Below are 23,767 nucleotides of genomic sequence, written 5' to 3' on the forward strand. Positions count from 1 at the left end.
CCTAGTACAGAGTAGTTTTTTTAAAAAAATAATGAATAAATAAGTGAATTAATTACTGCAGTTTTTCTATTATATCAAGGGCAAACTGACTACTTCCAAACAAAAGATCATAAAGAGATGCTGCACCCAAGGCTGGGGTTGGCCCTTATGAATTTGGAGGATGTCTCCCTCACCTCTGCCTTGGATAAAGGCTTGCTTCCCTAGGGAAGCTCTGCCAGCCACGGTGAGACTCATTCTACTCCAGACATACAAACTCCTAGGACAAGAAGGGGCTTTGAGATTCATCTCCATCAGCTCCTTCACAGGTCAGATGAAATCACTGAGACTTGATTCAGAGCCAAACACACCAGACAATAGGAAAGGTCCTAGGTTAGGAGTCTGAATATGAGTACAAACCTTGGCTGTACTACTGAGTTGCTGTGTGAACCTGGACCAATCAATTAACTTCTCTGAGCCTCAGTTTCCTAATCTGTAAAATTGGGGTGATAACATCTGCCTTAGAGGATGATGGTAGGAATGAGATGGAATAAAGTTCTGGGAAACTATTTGAAACCTCTAAAGTCTGTATATCCAGGAATAATCTTTCCTTGTCATTATTACATTGACATGTGGGACTTCAGAAGAGACCTTGGATGTGATTCAATTCATGTTGGTTCAACAAACATTTAGTGGACCCTGCAAAGTTCCAACCCCTAGCTTTGCCACAGTGGCCACAAACAGAAATAACAAGAGTAAAGTCTACCACTGATTGATTGCCTAAATCTTCCATGCATTGTGCCAAGTGCTTTCAATCCATTGCCTTATTGACCCTCTCAACAACCTTATTAACCCTGTTCAATTATTTATTTCTTTTTGCAAATGAGAAAAATATCCCCCAGACCATCACATGACTTGCCCAGGGCCACACAGATAAGTGGAAAAGACATAATTTGAACCTGAGCCCACTGAATTCAGTCTGTGTTTTTATCCACTACCCAGAAAAAATAGATGATCTAAAAAGAGGCCAGTGATTTTAAAAGATATTTCACAAAAGAAAAGTGCTCAATATCATTAGTCATCGAGAAAATGAACATTAAAATTAAATTAAATACCACTTCACACCAGGATGACTAAATTTTAAAAAGAAAGTGACAAGACTAGATGTAGGCAAAATCATGGAGCAACTGGAACTCTTACACGTTGCTTTAGAAGTACATGACTGCTATTACTCCTTTGAGAAAGGGCTAAAAGCTTCTAATAAAGCTAAACATATATTCATCCTATGACCCAACAATCCTATGTATATGAAAACACTTCTTCACAGAAGGAACTGCACAATGTTCATAGCAGCTTTATTCACAAGTGGCGGATAACTAATAACATCCCAGGTGTTTATAACTAGGGGAATGGATAAGCAAACTGCCATATATCCATGGAACAGAACACTCCTGAGAAATAACCTGATACATGAAACACACATTAATCTCAAAAACACTATGCTAAATGAAGGAAGCATTGAGCAAAATAGAATATACTGCATTATTTCATTCATGCAAAATTCTGGAACAGAAATGAGAATATGATGGTGGAAAAAATAAGAACAGCTCCCTCGTCTGGAAAGAGTCAGTGGGGGGAACCTACTGAGAAGGAGCATGAGAGAAGTCTCTAGAATGACGCTAGTGTTCCATATCGTGATAAGGTTGGATTCTACACAAGTGTACACATCTATCCAAATGTGGCTCGTGTACATTTTGAGATTTCACTGTTGATTTTACATCAAAAGAAAAGTGTGTAAAAGTTGAGGTTAAAAAATATAATTAATAATGACTCATTACTAAGGGAAGGACTAAGATTTTTACAATTCCTTCCATGGTGTTACAGTATCCATCAAAAGGATGGATCCTAAAGTGGCTCCCACAGAAGACCTACCAGAATGAATATAAATTCATTAATAAATATAGGGAGAACCCATTTGTAGACAGAGGTCTTCCTCCTGAGCAACACATCATAGTGCTCCCGAGGGCTGCATGTCACCCCCAGCCCAGCCACTTTCTTTCTCCTCTACAGCTCCAGGTAGGGCTCACGAGAGCTTCCCTAGCAGAGGCAGGCGCTTCACTCTCTGGGTGTCCAGCCCACACCCCCGGTAACTGCTAATTGTAAGAAACAACATATGGTAGCAGCCTGGCTGCAGACCCGATGGCTCTCCTGACTCGCAGCCCAACAGTGCAGCAGGCTGCATGCTGAGCAGCTGGGATCGAAGAGGTGTCATTAGAAAATGATTCATATCCCTCTCCCTTAATGAGGACTCACACCCGAGGGCTTCCAATTACCCAATCGATGGCTGGAGTGCGGCTCCCAGCCAGCGGCCTCTTGCTTTTTTCTCCTATTTAAAAATATTTGCAAGAGGGTTAGTTGCACTCTTTCTCTTCTCCCCATGGCCAACCCAAGCCTGGTCAAGAAACCAACCAGACAATCATCCTAGAATATTCTCTGGATCAGACCCATAAATCCTATGTGGCTCAGCCAAGAAGACAGAAAATTTTTAGTGAACTCCATGCCTTAGAGAGGACCGTGTAGCTCTGTGAAGTGAAACATGAACACAAAGCTTAGGGAAGCAGGAATGTAGAAATCAAGAAAAGAATATCTGGAAAGTTCTGATATTTGAGGACTTGTGAACTAGGGGAGACAGACATTAGCTAAGAGGGAATGGAGAGAAGAAAACAACAAGGCTTCAGAGTCTGAGCCTAGATCCCTGCTCCCCACTCCCTGTGTGCATGGTATTTGGGTAGTGACAATTATTACGCCATCATCTCCTCTCCAATCACAAGAAGTGTGGTTGATACACTGCTGCTCAACTTGAGCTTTAAGATTTTCCATTTTCATTTTCATTTCCATTTCCATTTCCATTTTTCCTCCCTGAAAATAGATGGAAGATCCTGCCAAAATAACATGAGTGTGTGCATGCATCCACACACACCCAAACACACAGCTCCCCAGCCTGGCCTGTAGAACCCCATTCATGTGATCTTGTGTATGATTTAAAATTTACTGAAAATGCCCATAATGCCTTACAGAATGGCAAGCCACTAAAATGGGTAAAGAACTGAGATGGAGAATGACCACATGAGACCAGTTGTCTGCCTGCCTGGAATATTCACCTTGGACTCTATCTATAGAAAGAATTGCATTTCTTTGTTCTTCAGGCCTCCTAATTTGGCAGAATTATTTGTTACATCGGCTTAGCCTATCCTCAGTAATAATATTTCTTCCATGTGTTTTATTTTCCCCATCTGCAAAGAAGAATCCCTTCCTCCCAAGGTTTTCGTGAGAAACGCATGAGCTGACCTCAACAAGAGGCCTTACTATGGGAGGGACATAACTAGTGTGTCCCATCCATCACTCCAGCTCAAGCAATGTCTGCTCAAGAATCCAGTCTCTGATTTGTCCTCTTCTCTACTTCCCCACCCCAAGATCGATCCCATAGCTGTGCCCTCCCAGGTGAGCACAATGGGGGCAGGGCTTGTCACTGTCCACAGAATTCTGTATCTATGCTGTCACCCATTTCTTGGTTGTCCATGGCAGCAGGCAGGCAATGGATCCCTGTTCTGTCACTGCTGTTCCCCCAAAGGCTAATCCTCTTTGATTTCTTGTCACTGTTTTCTAGAAGTCAAGTACAGTTCCTTAAGGTTACTTTGTGAATTTCCCTGTAGCTCAAGTTAACATAGTTAAAAAGTTTTAAATGTGAAGTGAATGGAGGTATTGACTGCTAACATCAAAATGTACCCATTAGAACATCTCTTTCAACTCCTTTGTGTTATTTCTGATGAAACGGGATCCAGAGATGAGAAGAGTAGCCCAAGTTCACAGAGAAAGTTAATCAGTCTAGGAAATGAAGTAGTCAAAATCTTAGAAGTCAAATCTTTCATTTTTAGGAGTCCCACAGATATTCGTTCACAGACAGTACCCTAATAAGACAGGCAAGAGCTGGGCCAATGAGAAGCCGCAACCCTAACTAACGTAAAGAGAGAATGAGCCTTCCTTGTATTTCTAGATCTAAAATTGAAGTTCATTGATTTTTTTTTGGTACCAGGGATCGAACTTGGGACCTTGCGCCTGCCAGGCAGGCACTGGAACCACTGAGCTAAATCCCTGGCCCCGAAGTTCAATGATTATTAAAAATCATCCTTTGATGTCCAGACCCTTCCTTCACTTAATATTTTTGAGTGTCTTCTACATGCCAGTCATGATTTATTGGAGGAGACATACTAGACATGGTCTCGGCCTCACAGAATTTGTGGGTAGTAGAAGGAAAAAGTAATCACACAATTATTTGTAGGGTTGCAACTGTGGACAGCACGTCTAAGCACAAGGAAATCAGGAAAAGAAGAACTGGCCAGGTGTTAGAGGCAAAGAAACCCTCCCTGAAGAAGAAATTCTTTGAATTGGGAGCCATTGGATCATCTCTCCCCCATCCCCACTTTTATATATTTATTCAGTCAAACATTCAACCAACACTGACCTCATAAAATGCCCCACTCAATAAAGGAGATTGCGTTGAACAAGACAGACCGAAATCCTACGATAGTATTTTTGCACTCTTGTCATATCTACTCCTAATTTCTAGCCTGCCCAGCTGCTGTGGCCAGGACCCCATGTACATTCTTCTGTCATCTCATCTCTTAAGGTTAGTTGACATCTGATGATATTCCTCACCTTCATAAATCTGCTATTTCTGGATCCGCTGTGTGTGCTTCGTCGGGCAAGTTCTTTAGTACAAATGTCCTGAAAAGGATGAAATACACATTAAAATATGAATGATTGATAGCTAGACCATCGGAGCAATGGCTGGGGAAACTGGCAGTGCTTTCCTAGGGAAGAGAAAACTCAGTGACACAGGATTGGTGACTTTGAATGGGCTGATGATAGCTGCTTGGGTGAAGAGAGCTCAAGCTTCTTCTAAAGTGAAAGTGATGTGGAGGCAGATTTCAACACCACTGCACTCACAGCTGTTGAACAGTGAGAAGGACTTCATCTTAAGGCCCTGAGCTCCTCTTCACTCACATTTACCTAGGTTCCATGACTTCTTACTGAGACTATTTAACTGGAAAGTTTCTCTGGGCTCTTCAGATTCTTTTTACAATCCATTATTCTATAATTGTGTGCCTAAGTTCAAAATTAAATTCTTCATTTTTCTTTCAAAATTTCCTCCCCACAAACTTTCCCGACTCACTTGCCAGAACTTCAAGTTGCTCAGGATGAAAACCGTGGCATTCTCCTCAATGATGTCTTTTGCACCCGTATCTAATGACTCAGAACTCCTGTGGGCCACACCCTCACAGGCACACTCAGTCTTCAAGACTGGCCGCAACCCTGATAGGAGTCTCGGAGACCCACTCGACCCCGCAAGCGTGTGCAACAACACTGTGTGTGAGGCTAACACATTCATGGAGCCAGCCCTAGAGCAGGTACAGCACAGCAGAAGAAAAAGATAAGGATTAAATTACTGCACAGATGTAAGTTTGTAATTTTAAGTAGTGTGAAGGGGAAGGCTCTGGTGCTTTGAGGAGATAACTTCATTAACTGAATAGCATCAATTGTCTTATAACTATACTCAATAATCTTTCGTGTAGTTATGGAACTGTAAAATTTTTAATTGGCTTCTACTCGCTTATATAATTCTCCCAGAAACCCAGTGAGGTAGAAAAGACAAGAATCTTGATCTCCATTTTACACATGATGAAATTTGGACTTAGAGTGGTAAACTGGGTGGCCCAAGGCCACATCATGTGACCAAGGCTCCCATGCTGCCTCTGCTGCCAGCTTAGACCTTGAATCTAAAGGTGTCCCCCACCCCCAGCTAAACTAGGGGAGGGGGAGCAACTAGCGGAGAAGTTAACTAAGGGTAACAGTTAAATAGATGAAGTAGGAAAGCTCATGTACTAGAGACTCAGATCTGCATGGTGGAGCACCAGCAGTATACCAGAGGGTGGAAACAAGGAAGAGATACTTTATGTTTTAAAAGTAACTAGGAAAGTTCCTAGGATTTAGCTTAGTGGTTTTGCTGCGTGCTGCACAAGCGCAAAGACCTGAGTTCGATCCCCAGTACCCAAAAATAAATAAATAAGAATGCAGCAATATTTATGATATTAAGGATAGTATCTACTATGTAAAACAGAGATCACTTATTTTTTCTTTTTGATTTTGTGCAGCACTGGAGATTGAACCTAGGCACAATACCACTGTGCTACATTCCCCAACCCATTTTGGATTTTGTTTTGAGATAAGGTCTCATTAAGTTGTCCAGGCTGGGCTTGAACTTGGATCTTAATGATTCTAAAATTCATTCATTTAACCAGGGTGGTATAAAGAGTCAAGAGACACATGATTTAGAATGGTTTCTATGTGATTTTTTAGAATTTTGAAGGAATAGTTTCAGTCTGGATGACAGTTACAAATTCCTGATATTCCAGGTGTCTGAATTACCTCCTAAAGTCAGGCTCTTGCAAAACAAACATGACCTTCTGCCTCCAAGATGAAAGATTAAAACATCAAAAGACCTACCCCCCCCCCACCATGTGATGTGCTCAATGCAATGGGACTCAAGGTCTTGGCTTACAGCAACCATTTCTTCCACATTTTACACAATGCATGAGCCACACATTCAAGACCAATCCCTGCCCCTTGTATATCCCTGCATCGTATACAGAAGTATTCAACTTACTTCCCCTGACCTCCTTTCTTTTCCTTTCTTAATTTTCCCAGCCCCATTCCAGAAAGAATTTAAGGTGACTATGACTAAGTCATAAAGTAGAAAATTATAAACTCTAATTAACTCATTACTAATTCATAAGATGTGGAAGAGATCTTATAAATAAAGTTCTTAGAGGTTAATCAAGTCACCCAAAGCAATAGAAAGTCATTGTTCAATAGCCATTTGTTGAATGCCAAGTCAGTACAAGGACTTGTGGGATTTTTGCTGCTGCTGTTGTTGTTGTTGTTGTTGTTGTTATTTGTAGTAGACTTTTCTCTCATTCAACACATATTTAATTGAGCATCTATTATACAGACCAGAATCAAGGTGACCTTCAGAAGGCCAGGGAGGAAATGAACACATCTTGAATATTTACTTTGTGCTGGGAACCTTACCTTATGCCCAGGTTTATGTACATGATTTCATTGCATCTCATCAAACACTCTAATAGGTAACATCGATCGCTGATTCCAGTTCCCATCCCTGCCATAGCTGTGATCCAGGTTCCTGAAAGCTGGGATAGAGATGGGCAGTGACATTTAGATGGGATTATTGACCATCTCACAAGTGCACCGAAGACAGAGAACATTCTAAACCAAGCTGAACATAGAGAAGGAGGTTTGCACAAAGATTTTGCAAATTCCAAAAGGACAGTAATTTCTTACATTAATTCACCATCCTTTGCTATCCTCCCTAGTAGCTCCCCACATTCACACAGGTGCCTCACTGGGAGATGCCAGGGGCCTTAAGCAGTGGGGGGAAAAAAACAAGGATCTAATTCCCCACTTCCTTTCCCTCCAGCTCTACATTTCCTATAGCTATCGGGAAGCCCCAAATATCCCTTACCCTTTTCACCTCTAGCCCTGATGTGAAAAGACTGTGACCAGCCCTGTAGTCTGGAGGCCGGGTACTCTAACTCTGTTAACTGGGCAGCAAAGAAACAGAGGAAAAAATAAGATGAGATCTCCAGTCACTGGAAGCCACAGGATCCAAAGAAATGTCAGCAATCTAGCAGCAAATGGGAAACAGCGGGGTTCAAACAGTTTGAGTTCCAAATCATGCGTTTACTGCTCCTTCAAATATACTATGAGGACATTTTGTTATTTATAATATTCCCCACTTCTATGTGGTGTGTGTGCACGTGTGTGTGTGTGTGTGTGTGCACGCACGCGCGCGATTGGGGATTGAACCCACAGCCTTCACACTGAACAACATCTTCAGCTCTTTTTATTTTTTGAGACAGGGTCTCACTAAATTGCTAAGTTGCCCAGTGTAGGCTTGAACTTGTAATCCTCTTGCCTCAGCCCCTCAGAGTGCTGGGGTTACAGGCATGTGCCCCTGTACCTGGTGTTCTTTTTACAGTATGTTCTTTTTTACAATGCTCAGAGCACTTCAGCATCTTTGAGGATGGGCAAGATGAACAGCAGGACTAACTCCTGTCTCCATGTTTCATTTGGCTACTGCACCTTTCACCCCTGCCTTAGGTCTCAATCTGAGACCACAGGGCGACTGAGGTGCAAGGTGAAGTGACTGTGGTGTTCTACAAGCTGGAACACAAACCCAGCGATGTGGGTGCCACAGCCTTTTCCATGATAGAACACCAGCACTTGCTTAATTGCTTGAGTGTGTGGGTACCCAACCTCAATCATGGTCCTGATGGCCATTTTAGATTCCATCTGGGATTCTTGATCTTGGACTTCCTAATCTGTTGGTTCAGCCCATTCCTCTGATTGATGTTTCTCCAGTGATCTTGGAAAATAAACTTCCAACTCCAGCTTGATTCTATTCGGTCCTACCAGCTCGGTCAGGCTCTTTCTCCTCTCCCATAAAGGGGAAATTTGGCCACAGATCCACCTTTAGAAGTTAATTCACTTTTTCACCTTGGAGTAAACTCTGCATTTGGCAGTACACACTCAACAAATGAGCTCAGGGAAGAAAATAAATAAGTAAAAGTCTTGCCATTAAACTGGACAGTATGAATCGTAATTAAAAACCCCCATTATGCCATTTCAACAGGAACACTCCAGCCGTCATTAAGCTAAAACAGAATTCCTTCAGGGAGAAATTATTTCTCGTTTGATTTCTGTCAGAATGGCTTTGACTTTGAGGATACATCTACAGAATGGTGTCTCCAGGCTCCGCCTCTGCGGCCGTGCTCAAACAAAGGAGACGTTTGCTTCGAACAGATGAAACCTGATTAAAGATTCATTTCAAATTAACTTTCCCTGCTTATTTCTCCTTTGTAATCTTTATTATTACTTTAAGGAGGGAAAAAATAGAAAGAAAGAAGGCAAACCTCCCTGGATCCACACATAAATCTTCATAGTAGCCACTCAACAATATCATTAATTCCCCCAGAATATTCGAGCAATGCAAAGGAGCAAGCACTTATGCAGGGGTAATTTATTGGGAAATCAAGCCCATTTATTTTTTGATGTTTTATTAAAGCAAGGGGGAGCGCTGGTGAGATAAACAGAAGTGAGGAAGGATGCTATATAAACTTGTCCTGATGTTCAAGGTCATGACAGAGACAAGGTCAGGGAAAGGAAGTAACCTCTGAGTGCCCATGCTCTGGGAATTGTTGCAGGTTCTTCTTTGGACAGACGTGCAGCTGGACACGGCTTCTGGTGGATGAAGGTGGACATTCCTCTACCTGCAGCTCCATAGAGGCAGAGGAGCATGTTAGGAAGAAAGCCCAGACTCTGGCCACTGCAGGGACACAGGTGTATTTCAGACATACCCAATGGGTGACAGCACCCCATCAGAGGCACCAAAAAATAGAGGAAGAAACAAAAGATTCCCAAGAGAACACACTAAAAGAGAAGACAGATGCAAGTCAGAGCCCACAGCAAGGAGCAAGCCTCCAGGTGGAGGGAGTTCCAACTACAGGAGGCATGAGCATGTGAACAAGAAAATGACCTGGATGAGACTGGGTGCTTTTAGGGTGGTATAGCCATAGACTAGAATAATGGTCAATGTTATTTCTTTTTTTTTCCAATATTGGGGATCGAACTCAGGACCTTGCACTTGCCAGGCAGGCACCGCTACCACTGAGCTACATCCCCAAATAAGAACCAAGACATATTATGCAGAGGTACAAATTCCCAATAATGAATGTCAGCATATGGTATACTTAAAATGTACCAATAAAATTAATGAATAAAACAAGAGAGATGGAGGGAGGTGGAGAGAGAATTAAAAAATAAAAATAATAAAATTTTTAAAAGAAAAGAAAATGACCTGGAAATGGGCATCATAAGATGCTAATACACCCAGTCTCAGGCAACTTAGTTGTGTGACTCCCCAGCCAGGTGTAACACAAAGGAACATTGGTCATGTTTCTTAGGAGATACAAACTAAGCCTCTGGAAATGCACAGGGCTGGCTTTTCCAACCCACCAACATTGGCTGTGTCTGCGTTCTAGTACCACAGCCCTGAGCACCAGTGATAGGAAGGGAACAGAGAGACTCAGTCTTGTTGAGGCGCTCATGGAACTCAGAGCCAGTGCAGTGGACTGGTGGCCTAGCAAGGCACAGAAGAGAGTGTGGGATTTTATTACTAAGCTCTCCAGCAGCCAAGGTGTGGGATCCCTTCCCTATCAGCATAGCAGAGAAGGACCAGCCACCTCCTCACTTTTCATGAGCTACAGCTGTACCTTTGGCATCAAGACTCAGAAATGGAATTTCCTATTTCAGCAGCCTTGAAACAGGCTGGTATGGAGGAGAAAAAAGTCTGATTTAAGGACATACTGGATCCCATGAGGATTCTTAAAAGTAACCAAGGAGGGGTAATCCTCCTATAGCCAGGAGCTCAGATTATAACTTTCATATGATTTTAATTGGTACCCACAGGTGGGTCTCTAGTATGTGTATGCAACGTATCCACTTGATACTCAGAAACATCCTGAGAAAAGGGTAGCATTTATATTTTATTTAAAGTAGGAAACAGGTGCTGCCAGGTTACATTATCTGCCCAAGGACATACAGCAAATAACCAAGCCTAGTTCACTTCCATGTTCTGTGTGCTTTCCCCACTACTACAGTTCTATGCTGCCTTTGAAGAACTATACAAAGGAAAATTTATTCCTACTGGGATAATATTCAAAAAGAAGGTTTAAATATGACAGATACTACTGGAGTAGGTGGGAAAGAGGCTACCCAGGCTACCTGAGAGTTAAGCAACCTTAAATGAAGAGGTGGAAATTTGTTCTGGAGGACAATCACTTTGTAGATGATGGAGACTAGACCCTGCGTTAAGCTAAAGAACTATGATGATGACACTGATGCTCAGAGAGGTAATGTAACTTTCCCAGAGTCATACAGCCAGCATGTGGTGGGGCCAGAATTTATGCCCAGGCCACATGTATCTTGAAACCCCATTTTCTTGAATGTTATGGCTCAGGGTCTTTCAGGTGGTTGCTTGAAGTTCTTTGGCCTATGATGGAAGGCCAGAAAAGAGGTGGGAGTGTTAAAGGAAAACAACAGGACACAGTTTACAGGAGGGAATCTCTGTGGTTATATTCACATCAAACCCAGGATAGTGTCACCCCACCATCTCCCTCAGTGCCTGTGTATCTCCCCTGGCCACATGGCCCTCCACTTTCATAGCCTCCACATGAAGATCACAAAAGATCCAATCAGGGAGAGGAGGGCAGTAGGAGTCAGGCCCAGGACCTGGTCATGAAGAGCCTCATGCCTGTCTGATATGTGGCTGGCAGGTTGATGAAACATGACTGAAGAATTTGGCTCAAAAAACAGAAAAACTCCCTTCCAAACTGGTCCCGAGAATTGTCTGTAACTGCAGCCAACCAGTGTAGACGTGTTATCAAGTTAAAGAATAGTTAGCTGCCCAGAAGCCCCATGTTGAAGGATGCTGTAGGATTTGGGGACAAGTTCAACCCTAGTTATGAATTTGCTGTGATGATTCCATAGTCACTAGTTTGATGAAACTCACTACTCCCATTTAAGTAATCCAGCATATTTTCTTGCCCCTTCTCTTATCTTCTAGGAAAGGCAGTCAAACTATGATCTATGAGCCTTAAGCTTGCTGAATTCCATTTTCACACTGAGACACTACCTTATAACTTCCACCTTGACCCCACAACCACATCTGCATCTCAGCTTGAGAGGGTTGAAAGACTCAGCCAATTTGATTGTGATCAGGATATCTGTTCCAACATATTGTACCTGAGCAAAGAAAGTCCTTAGAAATGCTGGATTCAGCTTAGTCAGTTTATCAATGGAGAACAGCCTGGATGGGTGAAGTGATTTTTCCAGGTCACCTAGAGAAGCTTGAGACCTCAGAGATGAGCAGCTAAATGCATACAACCCCTGCTTTGTCAGGGTAGGTTCTCTTTTATTCAGTATTTCTACATGCTTGGGGGAGGAGAGACTCATTGATTTATTAAGATATTGAAAAGGAGAAGGGGTTGGCTTGAATGATTAGAAATATATTGATGTTACCAGCTACGTGAAAGAAAAAGGAGAAGAACAAATTGGGAAGAGGGTGGGTGCTTTTCAGGGTATGCTGATGATGAGAGTTGTACAGATATACCCTGGAGGTGACCACCAGACAGTGGCTCTATTATTTCTCAGTCTTTAGAGCGACAGAGATAGTATCTAAGAGTTACAAAGATTTGACCCTATACAAGGGAAAGATGCGGAGTAAGAAAAAACACATGAGGTTTCTTGGATGCTGAGAAACATCAATGATAAAAGTGAATATGAAGGAGAAAAATATTCAAAAAGGAGACTGAAAGGAACTGTCCAGAGAGGCATACCAAGATCCATGGGAGTCAGGTGTCATATAAGCCAAGGATCACGGTGTTTCAGGAAGGCAACATCCAATAATATCAGACACATCAATGAGGTCTCCCATGGTAAACAAAGTGGACCTAACAAAGATAACATCAACAAGCACCGTTGAGAGCTTCACTGGAGCCCTAGAAAGAGAAGCATAAGAATGTGTTGGTTGTAAGAAAATGGAGGTGAGAAATGGGAGAAAATAAGACACACTTTCCAAAAACATTAGAAAAAGAATGGATGAAAGCTGGAGAAGGAGAAACCAATAAAAAGACACTTAGGAGTGGAGGAGATACACTGACAAGGCAGCTACAAAAAGACACTGACTAGGCAGACGTAAAAAGAAGGGAGAGGGCTGGGGATTTAGCTCAGTGGCACTGCACCTGCCTCTCAAGCACAAGGTCCTGAGTTCAGTCTCTAGTACCAAAAAAAAAAATGGAAGGGAGAAGCTGAAATCCTAGGAGAAAAGGACCTATGTTATGGCTTATATCTAAATGTCCCCCTAAAGCCTTTTGCACTCATAAGCAGGGCTTTGCAGGAGGTGGCTGGATCATGGGTGTGTGATACTGGATTATGGGTGTGTGGTAACTGGATTAGTTCACTGATTGGTTTAGCATGGTTTTGGGTATGGATAATGGGAAGACCCAACCTTGGTTTGGGTGGCACTAACCAACAGGCTTATAGCCTGAATGGAATAAAAAGAGAAAGAAAGGCTCACTGCTTGCTGCTTTCTGCCTGCCCTGCCATGGACTGTTCTTTGGACTGTTTTTCTTCTGCTTTGCCCCCTGCCATGCTACCCAACCTTGGAGCCGGCTATGGACTGAAACCTCTATAAACTGTGAACTGAAATAAACCTTCCCTTCCTTTAACTTGTAGATGTCAGGTATTTTGTCCTGGCAACAAGAAAGTAACTAGGATATCCTGTCTCTTAAAACAACACAGACCCTCATCTCAGCCTGAAGAGAGCTAATGATGGTCAGATGCAGATATATCTACAGGAAAGTGAAAAAGTTTATGACCTCAATTTCAAATAAATTTAGAAGTCAGACTAGGCTATTTTATTGAAAAAAAATTATGAGACTAGTATCTCAGAGGCCAAATCAAACAAAACTTTTACTCACACCCTATGTGTTAACTTGGGTCCTCAAAAGTATCCAGCTCACTGCAGTCACTGGAGGACCCAGCTGATGTCAATGCAACTCCACCATCAGTACATGATCACTATGGTGGGAAGGGAATGTGATAAATGCCACTTCTATTCTTAAGGGTGCTCTCACATTTTATTGGCCAAAGCAAGCCTGTGAAAAAAGCCTAACCTCGACATTAACATCAAGAGAGTAGAGACCTAGAAGTGGTTTCACAAGTATTTGTCAAAATGAAGTTAGAAGTATAGTTTCTATATAGCCAGGGAAATGTAATAGGAATTTGGAAGAGTCTTGAACAAACTTAGATAAGGCAGAATATTTAAAACAAATGAAAAGGTTGACAGGTGGCCTTAATGGCCCAGATCAGTTTAGCATCCAGTTGTGTGACCTTTAGCAATTCCCATTGACTCTCTGTCTTCTAATCCACACAATGAAAGAGTTAGATTCGATGGCTTGTAAGTTCCCCTTTCAAATCCCATAGTGATGCTGAAGCACCACACATCAAAACAGCACTACTGTAAGTCTTGCAGGGGAGTTGAGCATCCAAAACACCTTTGGCGGTTGCACAACCTCTAAGACCATGATGTCATGGGCCCTGATGCATGTAGTGGGTAAAGTGAAGCCCATCTTTTTCCACTTGAGTGGAAGCTCTCTGAGACCAGAGGTCCATGTATTTAACTTTCCTTTTTGTTATTAGGTTTGTTTTGTTTTCTCTATTCACCACCATTATTCCATTTCTCTGCTTCCTACTCACTGCTGGTGAGCAGAGTCACACCAGTGGGGTGAATGGTGGGGAAAGGGGCGGGGGGGAGGGCAGAGAAAAGGCAGAAAGGGGAAGGCATTAATAGAACAGAGGCAGGGGATGATGAATTAAGGAAGCAGCCATTAATTTTTCATTCTGACAGATTATCGTCTGTCAGAAGGCAGAAGAGATGGCCCCTGTGCCCACAGTGGAGACACTTGCTCCTGCTCTGTTCATGGAAGCTTCTCTTTCTTTCTGGAATTGGTTAGTGGGTATCCAAAGAATGAAAAATTTATGACAATTCATAATTTACATTCTAGAAGATAAATAATGAACTCAATCCTGTCATTAAATTGGCCCTTCATTTTTCTTAATTCCTTGGGTAATAAATCTGATTTTGAAACAGCATTTAGTATAAATTGATTTTGTGTGTGTGTGTGGTGGGGGAGAGGGAAATGTTTCAGATATAAATAGATTGTCCCAACCATTGCATTGCCTAAGGCCTCAATATACAATTGTCCTATTAATATGGCTCTACATTGACACTGGCATAACTAAGGGAAGATGTCAAGGAGGCATTTCTCAAGCCACCACTGATTCCACAAACATTTTGCATTTAATGCCTAGAAGCATGAACTGCAACATCGTGGTGAGACTCACTTCCTGTGAGGATGACTTTGTTGGAATCATGAAGATGCCTTTTCTGGATGCCGGTTAAGGACACAGTGATAGAATACATTCCCTTGTGATCCTTCTACTTCCTCATCTGTAAAGTGAGGGTAACAGTTATGTAAGTGAGTCACTTAGCTAATATATGTAAAACAAATATCGGCACAATGGGCAGTCATTAGGGGGTAGTTGGCATCATTAAAATGCTGCTGTGCGGAGGATTATATAATAGTAGTTGGCAAGTATTGAGCATCTAGTGTGTTCCTGGCCCTGTTTTAAGTCATTAGATGTGCTAACCTTTTTAATCCTTGCATCCATCCCATGACATGGACATTACTATTTTCTCCATTTTGCTATTGAGGAAACTATGATGTAGAAAGATCAGGTAATTTACCAAAGCAAGTTGGCAGCTATAAAGTGGTAAATTGGTAGGGCTGGGATTATTTATGGACTGAATAGTTGTGGATTTGCCTCCCTTGGGTGAAGATACTCAAGGCATGAAGGAAGCAGCAGTGGACAAAGGCAGGGGAAATCCTGCACTCACAGAGCCTACATTTGTACTGAGGGGAGGAAGATGATAAACAAAATAAGTAAGTGCAATATGCCACCTGTAAGAAGTGATGAGCAATGGGGAGAAAAGTGAAGCAGGACAGCCCATTGAGAATGGGGGAGGGGTTACAATATTAAGCAGCTGTCATTTTTAACAAATTACCACAGGACCACCACCCCAAAGCACCAAGGAGGTGAGCCTCTTGGGCCACCGTACCACTGCCCCAGAGTGCTGAGGAGGTGAGCCGCACAGGCGCCAGCACCCCCACCCTGGCTGTGCCCATTACCTGGATCCACCCCGCAGAGTTGCAGTGGTCATAAAGGACATTTTTCTGAGCTTGAGAAGATAAGAGTAGAAGTGAACAACAGAAAGAGGGCCTCTCCAAGGTCCCTTGATGAAAATTAAAGCCCACCAGAAAAGTGAAGAAAATCTCTGCAATAAAGGCACACCAGACCACCTTACTTGGGGGAGCAGCATGGCTGCAAACTGATCCCAGCCAGGGCTCCGCCCTGACCCCAGAGGATGGGGCACACCTGCCTAAGCCAAGGGCCTGCCTGGAAAAGGGCTGCACAGGCATACAAGCAAGAGCCAGAGGTTTGCCCCAATACCATCAGTAAGTATGCGAGACCCTAGCCAGAAGCTTGGTCACACAACAGGAACTGGGGTGCACAGCCCCCAGCCAAAGACTCTCCCAGACAACAGCTACATAGGGGCCCTAGCCATTGGCACACCTAGAAAGCATCCCAAGTGTCCACAGGCCCCAGCCAGAAGCCCACTCAGACAACAGGTCAGCTCAGGAATCCAGAAGGGCAATTTTCTGAACTCAGGAATTAGTGTACTGGTGAGCAGCAGAGAAAAGGCAGGTCTCTGGCTTGCTGAGAACTGAAGACCACTGAGTGAGCAAAAAGTTGCCTCAACAAAGGCACAGCAGGCTGCATCTACTGAAATGAGAAGACACGTAAACAAGTCTCAAAACCAGACTTCCAGCTCCGGCCAGACCCTCCTTCCTCCCACCAAGTGTCCTCCCCGCTCCCTCCCTAGGGGCCACGCACGGGCAGAAGGGCAGGCGGAAAAGATGGCACCATGACAGCCAGGCCGCAGTCCCCGAGTCCCTGCCCACCCGCAGCCCAGCCCACGCCTGCCACCTGGCCGGGGAGATGGAACCTAAAGCCTATCCTCTCAATGTGACCCTGAAAGAAGAGCAAGAGGAGGAAGAGATTCGGAGCCGGGAGCTGGAAGATGGCCCCACGGATATGCAGAAAGTCCGAATCTGTTCAGAGGGTGGATGGGTGCCAGCCCTGTTTGATGAGGTGGCCATATATTTTTCCGATGAGGAGTGGGAAGTTTTGACGGAGCAACAAAAGGCCCTCTACTGGGAAGTCATGAGGATGAATTATGAAACTGTCCTGTCCCTCGAATTCCCATTCCCTAAACCAGACATGATCAGCTGACTGGAACGGGAGGAGGAATCTCATAATTCTGATGAGCGGCAGCTCCAAAAAGGAACTTTTGCAGAAAATGAAGACTCTGACCTTAAGCCCCCAGACTGGGCAAGCCCCATGCATACTGCCTCCCAGTTTCCCCCACCTCAACACCTGGACAGATTCAGCCTGCGTCTGCCTCAGTGTATCACAGAGCTGCCCGAGTGGAGTGAGGGGTACCCCTTCTACATGGCCATGGGCTTCCCAGGTTATGACTTCTCGAATGATGACATAGCTGGGAAGTTTCAGTTCAGCCGAGGCATGCGCTGAAGTTATGACACACGGTTCAAGCTGATGGTAGTGGAGTATGCCGAGAGCACCAACAACTGTCAGGCTGCCAAGCAGTTTGGGGTGTTGGAAAAAAATGTTTGAGACTGGCACAAAGTGAAACCACAGCTCCAAAGGGAGCACGCCATGCGGCAGGCATTCCGAGGTCCCAAGAACAGGAGGTTAGCTCTGGTGGACCAGCGTGTGGCTGAGTATGTCCGATACATGCAGGCCAAAGGGGATCCTATCACCAGGGAAGCTATGCAGCTGAAAGCTCTCCAGATCACCCAGGAGATGAACATTCCAGAGAAAGGGTTCAAGGTAAGCCTGGGTTGGTGTCGAAGGATGATGAGGAGGTATGACCTATCTCTGAGGCATAAAGTGCCCGTGCCCCAGCACCTGCCTGAAGACCTGACCGAGAAGCTAGTCACATACCAGAGCAGCGTGCTGGCCCTGCACAGGGCCCACAACTATGAGGTGGAACAGATGGGAAATGCAGATGAGATGCCAATCTGCTTAGAGGTGCCATCTAGGGTGACTGTGGACAATCAGGGTGAAAAGCCTGTCTTGGTCAAGACACCGGGCAGGGAGAAACTGAAGATCACCGTGATACTGGGTGTCTTGGCTGATGGGAGGAAGTTACCTCAGTACATCATTTTGAGGGGGACATATATCCCTCCTGGGAAGTTCCCCAGTGGGATGGAGATCCACTGCCACCGCTATGGGTGGATGACTGAGGACTTGATGCAGGACTGGTTGGAAGTGGTGTGGAGACGGAGGACAGGAGCCGCAGGAACTGTGCCCAAGCAGCAAGGGATGCTGATCCTGAACGGCTTCCGGGGCCACACCACCGACTCAGTGAAGAGCTCCATGGAAAGCATGAACACTGACATGGTGATCATCCCCAGGGGCCTGACCTCACAGCTGCAGGTGCTGGATGTGGTGGTCTACAAACCACTCAATGACAGTGTGCGGGCCCAGTACTCCAACTGGCTTCTGGCCGGGAACCTGGTGGTGAGCCCCACAGGAAATGCCAAGAAGCCACCTCTGGGCCTCTTCCTGGAGTAGGTTATGGTTGCATGGAACAGCATCTCAAGTGAGTCCATTGTCCAAGGGTTCAAGAAGTGCCACATCTCCAGCAACTTGGAGGAGGAAGATGACATGCTATGGGAAATTGAGAGTGAGCTGCCTGGAGAGGGTGAGCCAGCGAAAGAATGTGACACTGAAAGCATGACAGAGGGCCACTGATGGACAAGTTCAGCAAATGGATCTGTAGTGGAAACAGGTGGGAAGGAGAATCCTCAAGGTTATTCCTGAAAGTGCAGATGCACAAGGAGCAGTAGGAAAAACACCTGGGTTCTGAACAGCCTGTGTGTGGACAGTGGCCTGCACATCCATCCAAGGACACATCCCACTGCCTCCACCCTGAAAGATGTGAGCAATGTTTTAAGATCCTTCATTTCAACAAAGACAAGATGAGAAAAGAAACTTTCTGCCCAGTTTCTTGTCTTGGAGATTCCTCCATCTGTCCATCAGAAGAAACTTGTAAATATGAATGAACAAAGGTATTTCTTGGAGAAGGGGCCATCTGGTCAATACCAACCAGAGACTCGTGGTGTGGACTCAACTCTCATGGTGTCCTTTCTGTGGAGAAAACCTCAAATACATGTTTTATTCTGCCTTTGAAAAAAAAACCAGACTTCCAGATCACCTAAGGCAACCCTAAAGGGAAACGACATGGAACAATCTGATACTCAACTACTTGGACTCCCTGAACTAGCAACAAAAGAGGATCTGGAAAAAATGAAATCAGAAATAATTTTCAGATAACAGCAGAGATTGTGCCCATAGTGCAAGACATAATTAATAAATCTAGAGCAGACACAGATTTAAAAAAAATAGAGGAGCTGAGGAACATGATGGAACCCCAACATAGGAAACAAATAGAATCCATAAAATAGATGTAAACACATTTCCAGGAGATTAAAAACTCCATTGAGAGTTTACACAGCAGACTGAGCCAGTGTGAGGACAGAATTTCAGATATAGAAGATAAGATTGCAATTAGTGACAAGGAAAATTTCTTCAAAATAGTAAGGGACCATGAGAAATCAATCCAGCAGCTGCTAAATGATGCAAAGAAGAATAACATAAGACTGATCAGAGTCAATGAAGAAACAGGAGAGAGTACAGATGACATTAAAAACTGATCAAAGGAGTGATAGCAGAAAACATCCCAAGCAGGGGAAAAGAACTTGACATACAGATAAGTGAGGCATATAGGACTCCAACTCACCTTGATCAAAATAATCTACATATAGGCATATAATTGTTAAGATTCCAGAAACCAAGGGCTGGGGATTTACCTCAGTGGTTCTGGTGCCTGCCTTACAAGAGCAAAGTCCCGAGTTTGATCCCCAGTACCCCCCCCAAAAAAATGAACATTTGGGGCCAGGGATTTAGCTCAGTGGTTTCGCTGCCTGCTGCACAAGCACAAGGACCCGAGCTCGATCCCTGGTACCAAAAAAAAATTCCAGAAGCCCAACAGAAGAACAAAATTCTAGAAGCAGTTAGAAAAAAGAAATAAATCACATACAAAAGAAAGCCCATCAGAATCACAGCAGACTTCTCAACACAAACCCTCAAGGCAAGAAGAGGTTGGAGTGATGTAATTCAAGCCCTAAAGGAAAACGGTCTCCAACCCAGATTGATGTTCCCTGCAAAACTATCTCTCAAAACTGATGGAGGAGCAAGATAGTTTCATGACAAAGACCGCCTTAGGAAATTCATGAATACCAAACAAGGACTCCCAAAAATTTTAGACAATATTCTAGGAAAAGACAATGAGGATCACAACCCCAGGAGGCCCAGCAGAATGAATCCATTGGGCACAACAAGAAATTAAATGCAAAGGGGGAGAATCCAACAAAAAGAAAAAATCATGACAATGATAAGTCAGTATGTATCAGTTATAACTATCAATGTTAATGGTCTCAGTTCACCAATCAAAACAAATAGACTGGCAGAATGGTTCAAGAAGCAAGATCCTACAATATGCTGTGTACAAGAAACACACTTAATTCAAAAAGAAACTCATAGACTGAAAATTAAAGGGTGGAACACAACATTCCATGTGAAAGGAACCTGAAAAAAAGCAGGAGTAGCTGTCCTCTTTGCAGATCAAGTGGATTTCAAATCAAAATCTGAAACACTTCTGGTCCCAAGAATTTCAGATAAGGGACAGTCAACCTGTATGTACAAATCTATTCTGAACATGTGTTTTCATTCCTCTTAAGTAAAAACTTAAGAACAGGACTGTTGGTTCTTAACAGTAATACAAGAAATTTCTATATTGTTTTCCAAAATGGTTTTATCATTTTACATTCACATTAGCAGTAGTAGAAAAGTTCTAACTGGTTCACACCTAAGCTAATATTTGTTCTTTCAAAACCTTTAACTTCATCTCCCTAATGAGTGTATAATTCAATCTTGCTATTGTACTGATTAGTATTTTTCTGATTCTAGTGTTGCACACCTTTCCTTGTGCTGTACTGGCTATTTATCATCTTCTTGTGTCTACTTTTTAATTGGATTGTCTATTAATGAGCTGTAAGAGTTATTTACATATTCTGGTCATAGGTTATATGTATTATAAATACAGTCTGGTTAAGGACTACTTTTCGTTTTCTTAATGATGTCTTTTAAAGTTCTAAATTTTGATGAAATCTCATTTATCAATTTTTTTCTTCTATACCTCATGTTTTTTGTGTCCTAGGAAATTCTTGCCTACCCTAAATTCACGAACATTTTCCCTTATAATTTCTTCTTAAAGCTTTATAGATTTAGTCTTTCATGTTTAGGTTCATAGAGCCTTTCAAGTTATTTTTATGTATGGAAATAAAGGGTTGAGGTTAATTTTTTACATAAGGGTACCAGGTGTTCTAGTACCATTTGTTGAAAACATTATCTTTTCCTCTGCTCTTGAGTTGAATTTATGTTCTATAAAAAGTTAATGTTAAATAATCTTTCAAAATTCAGTGGACCATATATGTATGGTTCTATTTCTAGATTCTCTGTTTTATTCCATTGATCTATATGTTTTTCCTTACACCAACATTGCCTTGATTACTGCAGTTTTAGAGGAAGTCTTAAAATTGGGTAATAAATGTCTTCCAACACTGTTATTTTTTTTCTTTTTACTTTTCCAGGTCTTTTCTATGCCTACATAACTTTTAAATTTCAATATCCATTTATAGCAAGTATACATAGATCTGAATTTTTATATATACCTTGTGTTTTCTAATCCTGCTAAATTCAAATACAAGTTCTAGGGGCTCCTAGAGATTTCTTAGTATTTTCACTGTAGATGATCATTTCATCTGCATATAAAGATTTTACTTTTACCTTGCCAATCCTAAATTAATTGTTTCATTTTTATTGCCAGACTATTTTGATTTGGGCATATGTGTCAAAGTTTAATGGAAAGATGAAGAGTAGGGATATCTGCCCTTGTTCCCCACCTTAGGGAGAAAGCATTGTATCTTCTCCATTCATATAAGGTGTTTTTGCTGGAAACATGGAGTACATGTCTTTGATCTGTTGAGAAAGTTCTGTTCTACTTTGAGTCTCCTGATAGCTTTTACCATGAACAGCTGTAGAATTTAGTCCAATACTTTTTCTCCAACTACTGACAGGATCATACGACTTTTTCCTTTTCTTTGTTAAAATGATGACTTTTGGGGGTGGATCTTCCAATGCTGAACCAACACAGCCATCCCTATAATAAAACCACTTTCTACCTACTGCCAGATCTGACTTCTAATAGTTTGTTTTGTTAAACAAATTTTTATTTATGTTCATACTTTTCTCTTCTATTATCTCTATCCAGTTTTAGTATTAGCACAATGTTGATTTCCTAAAATGAGGGGAGAAGTGTTCCTTCTTTTTTCTGCTTTAAATATTTGATATAATTTATCAGTTAAAATGTATATGAGCCTGCTGTTGTCATATAAGTAGGTTTTTCAAGCTAGGAATGTACTTTCTTTAATAGGTGCTATTCAAATTTTATATTTCTTTCTGAGTCAGTTTCATTAATTTGTCTTCCAAGGTGCTTCATAGAAGTTGTCAAGTTTATTTCAAAAAAGGTTTTTGTAATACGCTTTCTATATCCTTTTAAGTTCTGTAAAATCTGTGGTAATGTCCTCTGAATCTTGATATTGTAATTTTTTTAAAATGTATAATTGAGGCGGCCGCTGCCACCACCGCCACGGTTGGTCGCCAGCAGGAAGACGGAGGATCTGGAGGAGCAGTTGTCTGATGAGGAGAAGGTACATATAGCAGCAAAATTCATCATTCATGTCCCTCCTGGAGAGTTTAATGAGGCTTTTAATGATATTTGATTCCTGCTTAATAATGATAATCTCCTCAGAGAGGGAGCGGCCCATGCATTTGCACAGTATAACTTGGATCAGTTTACTCCAGTAAAAATTGAAGGTTACAAAGATCAGATATTGATAACCGAAGATGGTGATTTGGGAAATGGAAAGTTTTTGGATCCAAAAAAGAGAATCTCTTTCAAATTTGATCACTTAAGAAAGGAAGTGACTAATCCAAGACCCTATGAAGCAGAAAATGCAGTTGAATCATGGAGAACTTCTGTAGAAACTGCACTGCGAGCATATGTAAAAGAACATTACCCAAATGGGGTCTGCACTGTATATGGGAAAAAGATAGATGGACAGCAAACCATTATTGCAGGCATAGAAAGCCATCAGTTCCAAGCGAAAAACCTTTGGAGTGGTTGTTGGAGGTCAGAGTGGAAGTTTACAATCATGCCTTCAACCACTCAGGTGGTTGGCATCTTGATAATTCAGGTTCATTATTATGAAGATGGAAATGTTCAGCTAGTGAGTCATAAAGATATACAAGATTCTCTAACAGTGTCTGATGAATTGCAAACAGCAAAATAATTTATAAAGATTATAGAAACTGCAGAAAATGAATATCAGACTGCCATCAGTGAGAATTATCAGATAATGTCAGACACTGCTTTCAAGGCCTTAAGTCAACAGTTGCCAGTTACACATACTAAGACTGACTGGAACAAGATCCTTAGCTACAAGATTGGCAGAGAAATGCAGAATGCATAAGACAAACATTGCATGCTCAGATCATTTTAGTAATCTGTGCATTTAAAAAAATGATCGCAAAAGTGTTCAAAACTGTCACGCTGCCCCATCACATAGGCTATTGCCACTTAAAATCAGTGTAATTAAGTAGTTTGGTTAGAGCACAATGTTAGCTAATCAACCATTATTTTCTTTACTTTTATTTGAAGAGGATTAAAAAAATGAGTTTAGGGGTTTTTTTCAGTTAAATTTTT

At 42.4% G+C, this 23,767-nt stretch overlaps 1 pseudogene; it reads left to right on the forward strand.

Moving 5' to 3' along the window:
• Nucleotides 1-18,632: 18,632 nt before the first annotated feature.
• LOC101711082 (F-actin-capping protein subunit alpha-2 pseudogene) lies at nucleotides 18,633-23,534 on the forward strand (annotated as a pseudogene).
• Nucleotides 23,535-23,767: the final 233 nt, after the last annotated feature.

This window comes from Heterocephalus glaber, unplaced genomic scaffold (assembly GCF_053883595.1).
Source record: "Heterocephalus glaber isolate CG9 unplaced genomic scaffold, H.glaber_assembly_v1.0 deba00001781, whole genome shotgun sequence".
In the NCBI taxonomy this organism is placed as follows: Eukaryota; Metazoa; Chordata; class Mammalia; order Rodentia; family Bathyergidae; genus Heterocephalus; species Heterocephalus glaber.